Source organism: Arvicola amphibius, chromosome 12, assembly GCF_903992535.2.
Source record: "Arvicola amphibius chromosome 12, mArvAmp1.2, whole genome shotgun sequence".
Classification (NCBI taxonomy): Eukaryota; Metazoa; Chordata; class Mammalia; order Rodentia; family Cricetidae; genus Arvicola; species Arvicola amphibius.
This window is the reverse complement of record NC_052058.2, coordinates 71206683-71221592: the sequence shown is the minus strand read 5'-3', so window position 1 is coordinate 71221592 and position 14910 is coordinate 71206683.

Here is a 14910-nt window from a genome sequence, read left to right as displayed (position 1 = left end):
TGGAGCTCAGATTATCAGGCCTGGCAGCAATGACATTACCTGTTGAGTCATCTCCCCTGCCCCCTTTCGTTAATGTTCCTGCTTATGACAAAAGTATACAAATTCAGAGCTAGTTGGAAGAACAGCATGTGACAAGCTGTCGGGAAGGAGCAGGTCCTCTTTCAGGTATCCCAGGCGTTTGGCATTTTAGGAACTCTCCAAACCCAGTCTTCCAGGGAGTTTATGTTATCCTCATTATGGAGGCATTGTTGGCTGGATTACTCTGAGCTACTGGCCACTGGTGATCAACACACCTCTCGGCCTTTTTTCTCCCCAGTGGCAAGATAGCAGGGTCAAGGGCTCTAACTTTCTAATCGCAGAGTTGCTTCAGTGGCATGCAGGCCTCATCCAGCAAACTACCTCCATCGGTCATCTTTTTAGTAACAGGACACCTACCAGAAGCTCTAAGAGTTACAGGCATTGAATACCGGAATGTGAGGATAAAAAGCAAACATGTATTATAAGTCATAATGCTACAGAGATAGATAACTGCTCTACAATGTGTTTATCATCTTAGTTATATATACTGTTTTAAAAAAAACAGTAGGTTCAAAATGTTAAGATATAAGCTGGACTTAATGACATATACCTTTAATCTCAGCACTCAGAAGGCAGGTGTAGTCATATCTCTGTAAGTTCAAGGTCAGTTTGGTCCATATATTGAGTTTTAGGACAGCCAAGGCTACACAGTGAGACAATTTCTCATTAATCTAATGTGACCTCCTATATTAATTCATTTGGAATTATTCTTCTCTACCTTTTTATGTGATCAACAACCATTAACGAGGCTCTTACAAAATTCTAAGTATGCTTGTGTTGCGCCACTCAATTAATTTTCCTCTAACAAGAGAAAAAGAATAGTTCCTTCATGAAAAAAAGAAACCATGATATTCCTATGGGGTAAGACCATCAGAGGACACCAATATCTGCTTGGCTCTGATGAGAGCCTTGTGGTGAATGGCGTGACAGTGTCACAGTGCCTTGGAGTAATGCATGAGTAGCCAAGGCAGATTATAGGGAGATGCCTTGCTTGGCTGTCTCAACCCATTCTCTCATGAATTAATCCAGCCATGTGAGACTTGACTCACTCCTGGGAGACAGAAGGTGGAGCCTTCGAGATGCCTGATGAGGCCTTACCCTTTTTAGGTTCCACTACTCAAACACCAGCACACCGGGGACCAAGTCTTCCACATATAAACCTCCAGAGGACAAACTGTATCCAAATTATAGCATCTGTTTATATAAAATCACGTACGACAGAATATCTAATTCAGAGAGCCTGTTTCAAAGTCATCTTTAAAAGAGTTCTCCCAAAACATAATTTTACTTGTAATAATATCCACATGTGCATCCAAGAAACGAAGAAGCACCAGTAGAAAGCTGACATATTCACCTATGACTTACTTATATAGTGGGATGTAACATAAAGATGGAAATAGGGATGAAATAGAAACATCAAGATGCCTGACTCTGAGAACACTCTTATATTCTCTAACCTACCACTACACACCCCAGAGGGGCTTATGCATCCCAGGCTGGTCTTGAACCTCCTGCTCCTCCTGGCTCCACCCCCCCCAAATGCTGGGATTACAGAAGTACACCCCCACACTCAGCTCTCTCTGACCTACATTTTTTTAAACAGCACTGGCTCTGCTTTATTTCCACCTCTTCCCCTCCAGCCTGCCTGGAGAATAGCATTAGAAGCAGAATGAAAAGGGGAGGAGAGATGAAGCTCTGCTGTAGGAAAATGTGAAATGTTTGCTTAGGAAAGGGTTTTTTGTTTTTAACAATGTACTGGTAGCATTGCTGAGACCTAGCAATGAGATGGAAAGATGAAAGACCGGAGGGAGAAAAATCAAATACAGGAAAAGCAGGAAACACAAGTGAGTAGAGGGCTGCGTTTGTGAATGAGTTATTAAAACAATATGAGTAATTATTGGTTATTTTGAGGTTCAATAAGGTGCCAAGATTGTCAAGATGGCCATTTGGGGCTATGGTTCAAGACCATGAAAAATGCCTTCAGTTCAACGATGCCGTTCCGAGTCAACATTCCTGAAGAAATACACAGATCTAAAATAGGTAAATAAATGGCTCTCTATATTACGATGTAGCAAGAGGATATCACAAATGACGATGAAAGCATTCAGTACTCCGAGACTCAGAGAGAAAGCACTGCTCTGAGTGCCACACACCCAGCCTGGCGTACTTTGCTGTGCTCTGCCTTTGTATCTCTGCTCTGTATCTGGGTCTGCCATGTCCGGTCCAGGAAGAAGGCTGTACACTGAGGAATGGAAGGTCCTGTATGACTGCTGCGCAGACACAGAGAAGTCACACAGGAGCTGAAGCTGGAATGGGGGGGAAGCTGTCTCAGGGCAGCAGCCATTTTCTGTGACTGTGTGGTGGCATTTCCCCCACCCCAGTACACACCAGTTCAGTGCTCCAAAGTCACCTTGATTCTGACATTATCTAGAGACACGATCAGATTCCATACATCGAAGATCATTTACCCTGCTCAGTACCTCACTTAAGAGGCCAGTGGCAAGTCCTGGGTGGTGATTCCACCTCCTGCTAACTGGAGTTCACAAAGCCTCTCCCCTGGTCTCATTTAATTTGCTTGAGCCACTTGAAGAATTCTCTTAGACTTTTAATATAAAGGTTATTACAAAGAATGCAGATGAACGTCTAGATAAGAAGGAAACAGAGTATAAGGCATGGAGCTGCTTCTACACAGGCCCCAGGCTCCCCTGTGTTTCACTCTCCAGACATGCCCTAAGCCCAATCTTTGGGGTTCTTCATTGGATAGATGATACAACTAATTCAACCAGCCATCACTGCTGATCACCCCAACTAGAGGTCAAAAGATGGGAACTGACAATTCACGAAACCCGTTACCTCTGGAAAATACACTGCCCTGTACACACACCTCCAGGCTAAGCAGGAGCCCTAGTTAGAGCATCTTATCAGTGAATTAAGCACATTTACTCCTTAAGAGGTAGCAGGGTTTTCAGAATTGTCTATAGGGAATGAAGATACAGACCAACTACGTATTCCACAATACCATGGTGCTAAATGTCGTGGTGGGCTTCATCAGCCTTAGGTCATTGGCACATGAAGGAAGCTTACACAGAAAAATAATTGTTGGGAATTTTAAAAATACTTTTCTGCACCCACTGTGGAAAGTGGGTTGCAGAAAGAACTTGGGAAACTGAAGACTGAAAATATAGCAATTTAACTTAGATTGTTAGGTTTTAGATGAAAATTAGTTGTTTAAACTCCATGCAGAATTTACTCTATTTGATGAAAATAAGACATTATGGCTATAATATTTTATTTTTTAGGTTAATAAATTTATTTAGTTTCTGATACTGGGTCTCACTAAATAGCCCTTACTGATCTGGACTGGGCTCTGTCAAACAGACTGACTTCCAGCTCACAGAAATCTGACTGCCTATGCCTCTCAAGTGCTAGATTAAAGGCATGTACCACCAAACTCAGTGACTCTGGGTCTTTAAAAAAAATAATTGAACTTAGTCATATCTTGAAAGCAAAATTCTAACATAAAAAGGAAAATAATCTTTCATAAAAAGTGGAAAACCAAGTGAGAAATGTGACAAAAAAAATTCCCCGCATGTTACAGAAAAGTCTCTCCCTTGCCCCATGTTTAACATCCTAGTATTATTCAAATAAACAGACTTCCTAAGAGGTCACACCTCAGAATGACCCACAGGGTTTATTTCCTGTTAGCCCACCCCCCCCTCGCTGTTGTTCTGCTCTATAACTCTGTTTGAATACAGTTCAGCAATGACTCACTCAGGTCAGGCTGCCAGGAGTCTTTTCCTATTGAGAAAGTGGCATGTACTTCACGTACTGCAGTGGCCACACAATCGAAAGCTTTGCTCAGATTGCCCCCAATTATCTTATTCGCTTCTCAAAAATGTCACCCTTCCTTTTAAAAATCAGGAAGAGGCCAGAGCCTAAATGCCATGACAAAGAGTGAGAGTTAATTGCAAACATCAAAGGGACATTAGTGAGGTGTTACCTTGACCTGCCTTTGGGGGACCTGGGCTCCTTCCATGAGGCCCACTGCCTGAGATCTGTGTAGGCTTGCCCTAGTGTGCAGGGTGAGTCACACTCATCCATGCCCAACACGCTTCAGTAGCTACCACGGCCCCGCACAACACGTCCTTGCTTTGTGGTTCCTGAGCCTTAAGACATCAGCAAGGTTTTAGTGAAGACCTTTGTTTCGCTATGATAGTCCCACCTTAGCCCGTGTTGTATTCGGCTCCTCCTCACAGCTCAGACATAAAGCCCTTGAAGAGCCGAGCTGAGGTAATGACAATAGCTGACATTATAAATTCATCATATATGAATTTATACAATCTTTATAAGAATCCAATTAGATACGTAAGGAGGATACCTTCTGTGAGTATAAAATAACAAAGCCGTATCTTGATGAAGCCACACTAGAGCTAGTCATGGTGAAGTTCAGATTTGAACTCTTGTCACTGACGTCACACAATAGTTCCAAAGCCTATCATTTTAATCATTGTACTGCAAACCTTCTTGGCTTCATTTTTTTGGTGCAACTTATGGCTTTGCTCACTAGACATTTTTCTAGATTTCTAGTCTGGCATGAAAATCAGCTCCTAATCAGACACAGCAGATCCCAGCATAAGAGCAATAACCCCAACCTAAGCTAAAATTGGTCTCTACATTTCCAAACTGGTAACGACAGCAAGCCCAAAGTTCTTCCTTCCTCTTGCTTCATTTTTACAGAGTCCAACTAATGACTTAACTCTGCTTTGCCCAATAATACCTGTATCATAGAGAATACTTCCTTCAGCTAAGAATAAGTGACAGCAAAGAACCAATAAGGAAATATCTCTCTTCACTGAGTCGGTAACAATAATGGAAGGAAGTCCTCTTTTCTACATGTTATAAATGGATGCTAGGCTGAAAGCCAGGACCATACATTAGCACAGTTCAAATTCCCCAGACACAATTCAAGATCTATTTTGATCTGGGGACAGTTTGTTAACCTAAATCACAGGATCTTCTCTTGAACTATCCCCTGGAACTCTCTCACTTCTGTATGGGCCACACATCTTCTCTGGAAAGTATTGGATATATCCATTTGCCTCCACAGTCACCCTCTGCAGTCTTGAAAAAGACACCATCATCTCTCACTTGAGTCAGCAAAACATGTCCCACCTGGTTTCGCAGATATCCAACCTCCATCACTTACAATTTAGTCTTCATATTCTGTCCCAAATAATCTGCAAAATGCAAGTCTATGCCAGCTATACCATATATATATATATGTAAAACCTTTCAAAACTCTCCACTGATCTCAAGTACAACATTTCAACATCCTATCAGTTCTTTAACCCGGATAACTTTCAAAACTCATCTTTAATACTCTTTCCCAAAAGTGGTCTCTAGCAGTTTGAATGAGATTGGCCCCCAATAGGCTCATATGTTTGAACACTTGGTTGGTGGAACTGTTTGAGAAAGATTAAGAGGCATGGCCTTGTTGAGGGAGGTGTGTCACTGGAGATGGGATTCAAGATTTCTCTCTCTGTCTCATGGTAGTCATCTCAGCACACAGGTTCCAAGCTCCTTCTCCAGAACCACACATGCCTGCCTACCTGTTGCTATATCCTCTGCCATGACGGCCATGGACTCACCCTCTGAACTGTAAGCAAGCCCCCAGTTAAATGTTTCCTTGTATGAGTTGCCTTGGTCATGGTGTCTCGTCACAGCCATAAACAGTAACTAAGACATGGCCCTTCACTCCCTTCCATCCAGCCACTCAGAAACTCTCTGATTCACTAAGGTAATGTTGTCTTTGTTCTTTCTTACTGGTGGTTTCCCCTCTTTTTTCTGACACACCCCACTATCGCTTCTCCTTTGTAAGGTGGCCCCTCTGTATTTCGTGTGCTTCCTTTCAACCCAGCCTTTCCCATTGCTTTCACAGATGGTTGGGTTCTAATTATTATTGCTTATGCAGCTTGTATCTCTGGCTAAACTGTAAGCTGCTTGGGAACAGAAACTGCTTTGTTTTGATCACTATTGTATCCCTAGCACCCATTATAGTGCCTGGAAAATAATAGGCAGTTAGTAACCATTTGTTGAATGAATGAGCACACTAAATTTGACACATGATGAGTTCAATAGCTTCCCATGGGTCTATCTGAAAGAAAAAGTTTCAAATTAAGTTCCTGAATAGTTTGTTAATAATTTAAGAATTTGGTCCGATTTGCTTATTTAGTTGTTTATTCAGATGTGAAATGCATTTTTAACATAACCATCTCTTCCTTCCCTCTACATGGACTGTTTCTTCTACTTTATACTCAATCAAGCAGAAATAAAGAGCAAAACTATGGTATCGGTAGAGGAGGGAGAGAGAGGCGCGGTGGGAAAATGATATGTTACTTTATATAGTGTTGACAAAGGACTTTGTATGTATTGAGTGCTTAAATACCAAGTGCCTTGAACTCCGCTGGACTTTTAAAATCTGGACTGATTTTCCTGATGAATGACAAAAGCTCTTCAAAGTAGGCTGAGCTCAGTGTCCCTGCTAAAAGATATTGCTAATAGTGCAGATACTTCCGTCTGGCAGAATTGAAATTAAATATTTGCTTTTGTTTTATGATTTCTAGCACAGTGGTAGAAAACAATGTGCAATCTTTTGCTAGTGAATTTTGGACACACAGAGTAGTCTCTGAGGCAGTGGTAGTCTTACAAATGGTTTGGAAATTACACTGGTGTCTTTCCGACAGGACTCTAGGTAGAGCCCACAGTGCTGAGTGGGGATCTAGGAGCAGTACAGAAGCCAGCGGAGTTGGGTAGTCCTGAGGCAAACATTGTCAAGGCACTGTTTGGGGGGGATTGAGCTTGGGACTAGTACTGAAGTCTCGAGCTCTGCATGAACTTTCAGCTCAAGTGGGGTGGGGTGAAACATCTACAAATGAAAATACAACTTGAAATAAAAACTCATTAATTAGCTAAGTAGTAAACACAACCAAGGAGAAAATTAGTGGCCATATATCTTGAGATAGTTTAGGAATTATAAAGACTGTATAAACAAAGAGCCAAAGATGAAAAAAATATGAAGGAAGTATAGAGGAAAAGACCAACAAATGAAAGACTTAGATTTCCAGAATGAGAGAATGAAAAAAAAAGGATGTCATAAGAGGATTTTTTTAAATGACTGGAGTACTACAATTTGTACTAATGATACAGCCACATGCATGCAGGTGCATGCACCCATGGATAGGCACGTGGAGGTCTCTTTCTCTCTCCATTCTATTTATTTATATAAGGTCTCTCACCGAATCCAGAGTTTCCTGTTTTGGGTAGCATCACTGGTCAGCAAGTCCACCTTTCTGTTTGTGTTCCCCTTTCAGGACAGGGATTACACACAAGCGCTGCTACACCCAGTTTTACATGTGTGCAGGAATCTGAACCCAGATCCCCGTGCTTGCACGGCAAGCACTTTACCTGCAAAACCATCTTCCCAGACCAAACACTACAATTTATGAAACTCTAAAAGCATGAAAGTACACAGATTTAGACATCGCGATGTATTCCAATCACGCAAAATTAGAGACACAGTCCAAGTCTGGAAACATGAAGTTACACACAAAAGAAAACCAGAATGATAGTAACAGCTGCAGTTACATTGGAAGAGAATCCTGTAATCTCTTCAAATAGTTGAAGGGAACACTAAAGGGACAGGTAGACAGGCTGGAAGACAGAAAGAGGGATACAATTTTAGCCCAGAAACAGTCTGAGATACAGGAAGAGTGATGAGCAAGTAAATCTGGCAGATGTGTGTAAATCAGGCCGACCTGATGGTACAATAGCATGAAAATAGCAATGTTGACATTGGAGCTAAAGAAAGAAGATGATTAAAAACCAGATCAAAGTAGAAGATAAGTTTATTGGTTATTATAGATAAAGTATTGTAGAATTTGAATCTTTTCTCAGAAAAGATAAAAATATTAATTTTGATGTCTGGTAATGGTCTTCTATGCTATTCAGCTGGCATTCTACTAGAAAGAGAGAAAAAATGTCACACAAATTATAAGTAAAGCTGTATGTGTAGGTGTGTCTGTAAGATGTATATGGTATGTATGGTGAGTGTATGTGTGTGTGGTATACAAGTGATTTGCCTGCCCATAGGTACATATGCAGAGCCCAGAAAGAGTCCTCAGGTGTTTTCTATTACTCCAGTTTATTGCCTGGAGGCAGAGTCTCTCACTGAACCTAAAGGTCTTTGTTTTGAACAGACTTTCTGCCCAGTGAGCTCTCCTGTCTGCCTGTCTTTCCCCCAGTGCTGGAGTTACCGACATCTGCAGCCATGCCCAGCTTTTTCCATGGGTGCTGGAGAGCTGAACTTAGGTCTTCAGACCTTCAATCTTTCAAAGCAAGCCCTCATACACACTGAGTTATCTCTAGTAAAACTATTCTTCAAATATCAAGTGTCTTTGTAAACGCTTGCGAACTCACAGAAGTTATTAGAAGGAAGTTTCAGACCAGAGAGATTAAGAAAGTTATAGCACCAAATCTGCAGGAGCTGGAAGAAGCATGAAGTAAACATGTACTAAGTAACAAAGACAAGAAAACCCATGGAAACAGCAAGAAATGGAATTGTGTTTACTCATGCACTAAGTGTTTACTATAAATCTACTATGAAGAGACACAGCTTTAGAAGGCCTACACTGTTTAATAGCGGCAGGAATGAAACCAACAGACATCACAATAATCAATCAATCACAGGCTTTTAAACTCTACTGAACCTTGTTTAAGGAAAGAACTCATGTTCATGAAAACAGAAACTCCTGAAAAGTAGGGCACAGATGTGAGGACAAACCAAACAGATCATCTGTCTTAGTCAGGGTTTTTATTGCTGCTACCAAACATCGTGACCGAAGGGCAAGCTGGGGAGGAAAGGGTTTATTTGGCTTATACAGCATTACTGTTCATCCCTGAAGGAAACCAGGACAGGAACTCAAATAGAGCAAGATCCTGGATCAGGAGCTGATAGAGAGACCATGGAAGGGTGCTACTTACTGGCTTGAATCCCCTGGCTTGCTCAGTATGTCTTCTTATGGAACCTAGGACCACCAGCCCAGGGATAACCCCACCCACCATGAGCCCTTCCCTACTGATCACTCATTGAGAAAATGCCTTACAGCTGGATCTCATGGAGGCATTTCCTCAACTGGGATTCTTTCATCTCTAATGACTCTAGCTTGTGTCAAGTTGACACACAAAGCTAGCCAGTGCTCCATCTATGAGAGAAAATTCAATAAAAGAAACTTTAAGCTCAATGGACAGAGAAGGTACTGATAGACACAGCGAGGGGAGAAAAACACTGGTAAATTAGAAGACAGTAAAACAAGTTATCCATAACACCACACCGAGAGACAATGCATAGAATAGGCCCACAGGACAGCTATGGAGGGAGTGACAACCTACATTGCGTCTGACTGGAGGGCCACCAAAAAGAAAAGCAAATGAGTAGGCAGCTCAGTGCTAGAACAGCTACAGGCTGGGACTGTCACAAACTTAGAAAAGAGTATTCAGCTTAAGTCCCAGAGATTGAAGACACCCCAGGAAACAGGTTGCTCGCCTCACTCAGATATGCCATAGTGAAATACGAAAAGCCAAAACCCATGATATTTCAACACTAGTAAGGACCTGTTATTCAAGGAGCAACAATTACTCTGATGCTAACTTCTTTTGCAGGAAGTCGTCAACAGGACTTTTAGGGGAAGAGCGAAGGTGAGAGTCCTCACCACAGGTTTGCAAAAATAGGAAGTTGTAGTGGACGCAGTTTAGCCATGGAGCACACTTTCACAAATGAATTCATATTTTTTGCAGCCAAAAAAAATGGGAAAACACAGAAATTAGCAAATACATGAGTAAATTTAAAAGCCCTCTGTATAAAAAGTGATGGTGTCTTATTGTTGAAAAACTACATTAAGACTCCAGACAGTAATCCACAAAGAGGAGGCACAGGTGCTAAATGCCATTTCAGTGCTAAGGGTCCCAACTCCTATATCAGCCATTTATAAACTAATGGAGTAAAATAAATTTTGAAAATTAAAATTTATATAAGGAAAGGGAATCCACACAGTTGGTACAAAGAAAAAGTACAACATGCAGTGGCAAAAAATAAATACTGCCCATCATATGCAAAAATAACTAGAGGGCAAAGTCACAGACAGGTTCAAAGTTACACATTTGGAAAAGATTCACCAAGCAAAGTCTGAAAAGAAAGCAAGAATAACCACATAAACAAAATCATCTTTGTTAAAAGCATTAATGAGAAAGAAAGCCAAACTGATAAAAGCTTTGTTGCACAGTTTTGCAAGTAAATAATATTTTGGTCTCAAAATTAATGATCTATAAATAAAAATACTTCTGCTTTCCTTTTCAAATCATTATACCCTTTGGCTTAGTTTTATTTCTTATATATACTATAATATCCAATTGAGTGTTTTATGAAGGAGGTAGTCATATACCTTATGTTTGACTTAGTCTTGTCAAAACAAGCCTTGGAAATGTCACCATGATGATGGTAGAATACAATATGAAACTTGTGTATTAATTTTATCTTACAGCAAGAAATGATTGGCATACATTCCCTAAATACATGTGCAAAGCTGCTAGCATTCATGAGTTTCAATGATAAGCTACATAAATCATGTCCTACATTTCTAGTATTTTAACTTGAAAGTTTAGATAATTTTCTTAGAATCATACTAACATTGAAAAATGTGTATAAATAGCTAACTCAAACTTTAGAACTAGATTTTGCCAAACAAAAAAAGGAGGCTTTTTAAAAAATCCATTGATTACTAACTCACACTCAGAAAGACAAATATAATACGTGCTCACTCATAAGTGGCAGAAAGCAAAGAAAAACCAGCCTACAATCCACAACCCCAGAGAACCTAGATAAAACCTAGAACAAAGAGAACCCTAAGACAGACATACATGGATCTACATAGGAAGAAGAAAAAGACAAGATCTCCTGAGTAAATTGGGAGCAAGGGAGTCACAGGAGAGGGCAGAAGAGGAAAGGGGAAGAAGGGAGGGGGCAGAGAGTAATGTATAGCTCCATAAAAACAATACAAAAAAATCTTATTGATGATGGTCATTTCGTTCTAGTCAGCATGGTGGCCATCACCGCCCAATAGCGGCTCACTTCCCACTAACAGAGGGACTGGTCCCTGACTGCAGAAATAAGGTTGTTTTCTCATTTTCTCTGGGGCAAAGGACCTAACAGTGCTCACAGGGTTCTCAGCAGCAGGGTGTGACTTAACTTTCATCATCTAGCAAGATCTCATCTTACTGCTGCCATGGCCACAATGTCCTTGCCTTTGGTTTTATGACTGGGGACAGCGCATCCATGCACATAAATGTGTGCAGGCCTATGTGCATTGCTAAGAAGTAGCCTTATCAGCTGCACGGGGTATCATTAAACGGAGTGTTTGGCAATTGGAACATTGACGTGTGCTGAAGTAGCCTGCGTTTCAGTCAATAAGGGAAGGAAATTGAATGACAACTAAAATAATCTGTTGGAACAAAAATCTCCTGAGATTTGTTGTTAGACAAAACAACAGTTGTTTTCCTCAACCCTGAACACCAGTGTCTGCCATCAAAAGCTCTGTGTGTGTTTTGGAATCTAAAGACTGTGTTCATTTGTTACTTAAATCTGTGAAAACAAGTTGTTTTGGAGGGGAAAACATTAACATTACAAATGCTCTGTGGAACTGCTTTGTGTTGCTATGGTTGCTTTTTCTTAATGCATTGTTCAACATCCATATATTTCACCTCCGAAACATTTATAAGTGATGATGCAATTGTTTTTAAGTATCCCGTGTCTTAATTGCAAAATGATGTTCATTAAAACATCCATGCTCTGGAAAAGAGCAAATGTCAATGTGAAACTAACATATTTTTATAAAGGCCCCTTATTAAGTGAGAGCACTTTCTCATTGATTTCCAGCTTTAATTGTTTTCATCAGACTGGATGCTGAATTCGGACAAATTCTCTTTACTTGCATACATTGGGAGGGTCACATACTCTTCCTTTAATCTGTTCCTGCTGTAAACTAAAAGAATTTGTTTCCTAGTATTGCATCTGTGATATCTGGTCACAATATGTGATCTTTTTTGTTTGCTTATTTTTTCTTACTGAAGTTTTGTATAAAATTCTTATCTCCATATTTATGAGCAGAACTAGCCTGTAATTTCCCCTTCCATTCTCGTATGTTTCTGACAGCATTTAAATCCAGTGTTACATCAAGCACTGATCCAAATGACCTTAACATTCTGTTCCTCTCAGTTTGGCGAAACTGTAAGCAGGCCTCTAACCTCCTTTCAGTAGATCATTGTACCTTCTCATTTTCATTTTTTTAAAAAAAGCTATGGTTATAAATTTTTTTTTCTCTGTGCCTCTGAGATACAAATCTACTATGCAAGAATATCCCCCCCCCCCTTTCTTAGGACCTGAAAGTCATGCCCTTGAAACTTAATAATCAAGAGAAAATAGCCTCCCTATCTCTCAGTATGGAGATAGGAGCCCCCGTTTGTGCCAGCAACAATTAGCAAGGGTAGATGGCGCCTTCACACTGCCCCGCCCCACTAATGCTCTTCAGTACTTCCGTTCTCCGACATCAGCTTTTAAAATTATTTTTCTCTGCGAATTTAATATATGACTACTGCATTTATATCACTCTTTCCGTCTTTCCAGTTCCTCCCATGTCTTTCCCCCTCCTCCGCGAATTCATGGCCTCTTATTCTTTAATTATAATTGTTTCATATATATGTATATATAATTTTTAGAAACACAATCTGCAGAAATTGTTTGGTGTTGCTCCTTTGTGTTTAGGGCTAACATCTTGAGACTGAGTAGCCCATCAGAGGATCACTCCTGGAATAGACCGATTGCCCCTTTCTCAGCAATCTTTAATTGCCCGTGGCTCTTCTTCGGGAAGTAAAGCTTTGTGAGAATTCCACTCTCCGTGTTGGCATGTCACTTGGGATTTTGCAGGTCTTGTTTAGATATTCATGTTATTGAAATTTCACAGGTGCAGCTTCCCTGCTCTTTTTAGAAAACACCATCTTCCAGCAGACGATCTGGTCCTCCCTGCCTTGTCTTCTGAAAAGGTCCCCAGCCCTCAGGTGTAGAGGTCATGCTGTAGATGGGCACCCCTCTGTTGGTGGTTTTCTGGTTTTGGCTAGTTGTGGTTTTAGGTAATGGTCTCCGTCTGCTGTAAATAGAAGTTTTCAGTGAGCCTTACAAACCACCTTTTCCTTATTTGATTCTTGCCCACCCACTTACTATGCCTTACTGTTCCTTTACAAATGGTAGAAATTCTAAAATACACATGAAGGATAGTCATAGCATGTTCATAAACATTATAAATATTTAACTATGAAAATAAAACATTTCTGGATTAAGAAATAAATCTAGAATTTGTAGTAGTCTCCTTTGGTTGTTTTAACAGCCTGGTACCACAGAGTTAGAGAGTAGAGTCATTTATATTCTGGTTTCTGAAAGTTTGTTTGAGATTGGCACTATTTCCTTTTCAAATATTTGGTAGAAATAGAAATCAAGTAACACAACTGGAAATGGAGTTGTACCAAGGGTTTTGACTGATGATCCCCATCTCCGTTATGCCTCTTATTATCTACAGGACAGTAATTGTAGTTATGCTTTCTTCTCATTTCTGAGAACTCCTTTTTGTGCATGTGTGTGTGCTTTATAAAATCCATCCTGAGAAGTATTTACCAATTTCATTAGAGTTTCAAGGAACTAACTATACTTTGGTTAATAATAATTACACATCTTTTTTCTTGTTTATTATTTTTTCTTGATGTCTATTTTCTTCATTCTGCTGCCTTAGAACTTAACTGTCTATTATCTTACTAAATACTGTTATCATCAGACCAAGAAATCATGAAAATGATCTGTAACCAGGTTTTAAAAGCTATTATTTAGATGGATATGTAGCTAGGTGATTCAGCACTTACCTAGTATGCAGGAAACCCTGAATTTGATATTGAGAATAATAAACTGAATAGATAGATAGATAGATAGATAGATAGATAGATAGATAGATAGATAGATGAGCTAGATTAGATTGGATAGGAATATGAGATTGAGTAGATTAGATTAATAGGTAGATTAGATTATTTAGATGACAAATGTGTAGATAGATAGATTTATTCTTGTGATCTAAAACAACAATAACTATGTATACAACTTCTATGCCAACAAACTACTAGAAGTTATAATAAGCATGGTAGACATAAAAATGAATTAAATATATAAGGAGTGGTGAGGAAAAATTATTAGTAGTCATGGATAATATGGTGCTCACATAGAAAGTACACAAGAATTCATGGGGAAAATGAGACTCATTGATAGAATATAGCAGTGCTACTGAATGAAAAATCTATATTTAAAAAATTCTATTGAGTATTATGTGGCAGGAGCCAACTATTAGAAAATTTAAAAACTAAAGTTATATCACCATAAAGCATTTAGTCATCAAAAACTTAGATTTTTTTAACTGTATATGAAACAGCTCCTACTGATTAGCAAAACAAAAATTAACCCAATAATAAAGACAAAGAATGGAACAACCACGTAACTAAAGAGAAGATTCTCAAGGCAAACAAGTATGTAGAAATGTGCTCTTAATAGCACTCAGGGGAAGGTGTTTTAAAACTACAGGGAAATTCTACACAAAATGCAAGGGTGGCCAAAGTTTCAAAGTACTAATAACACCATGGAGACGTGGGGTCACAGGAGCTCTTATACGTGCTAGGCAAGCATAAATTGAA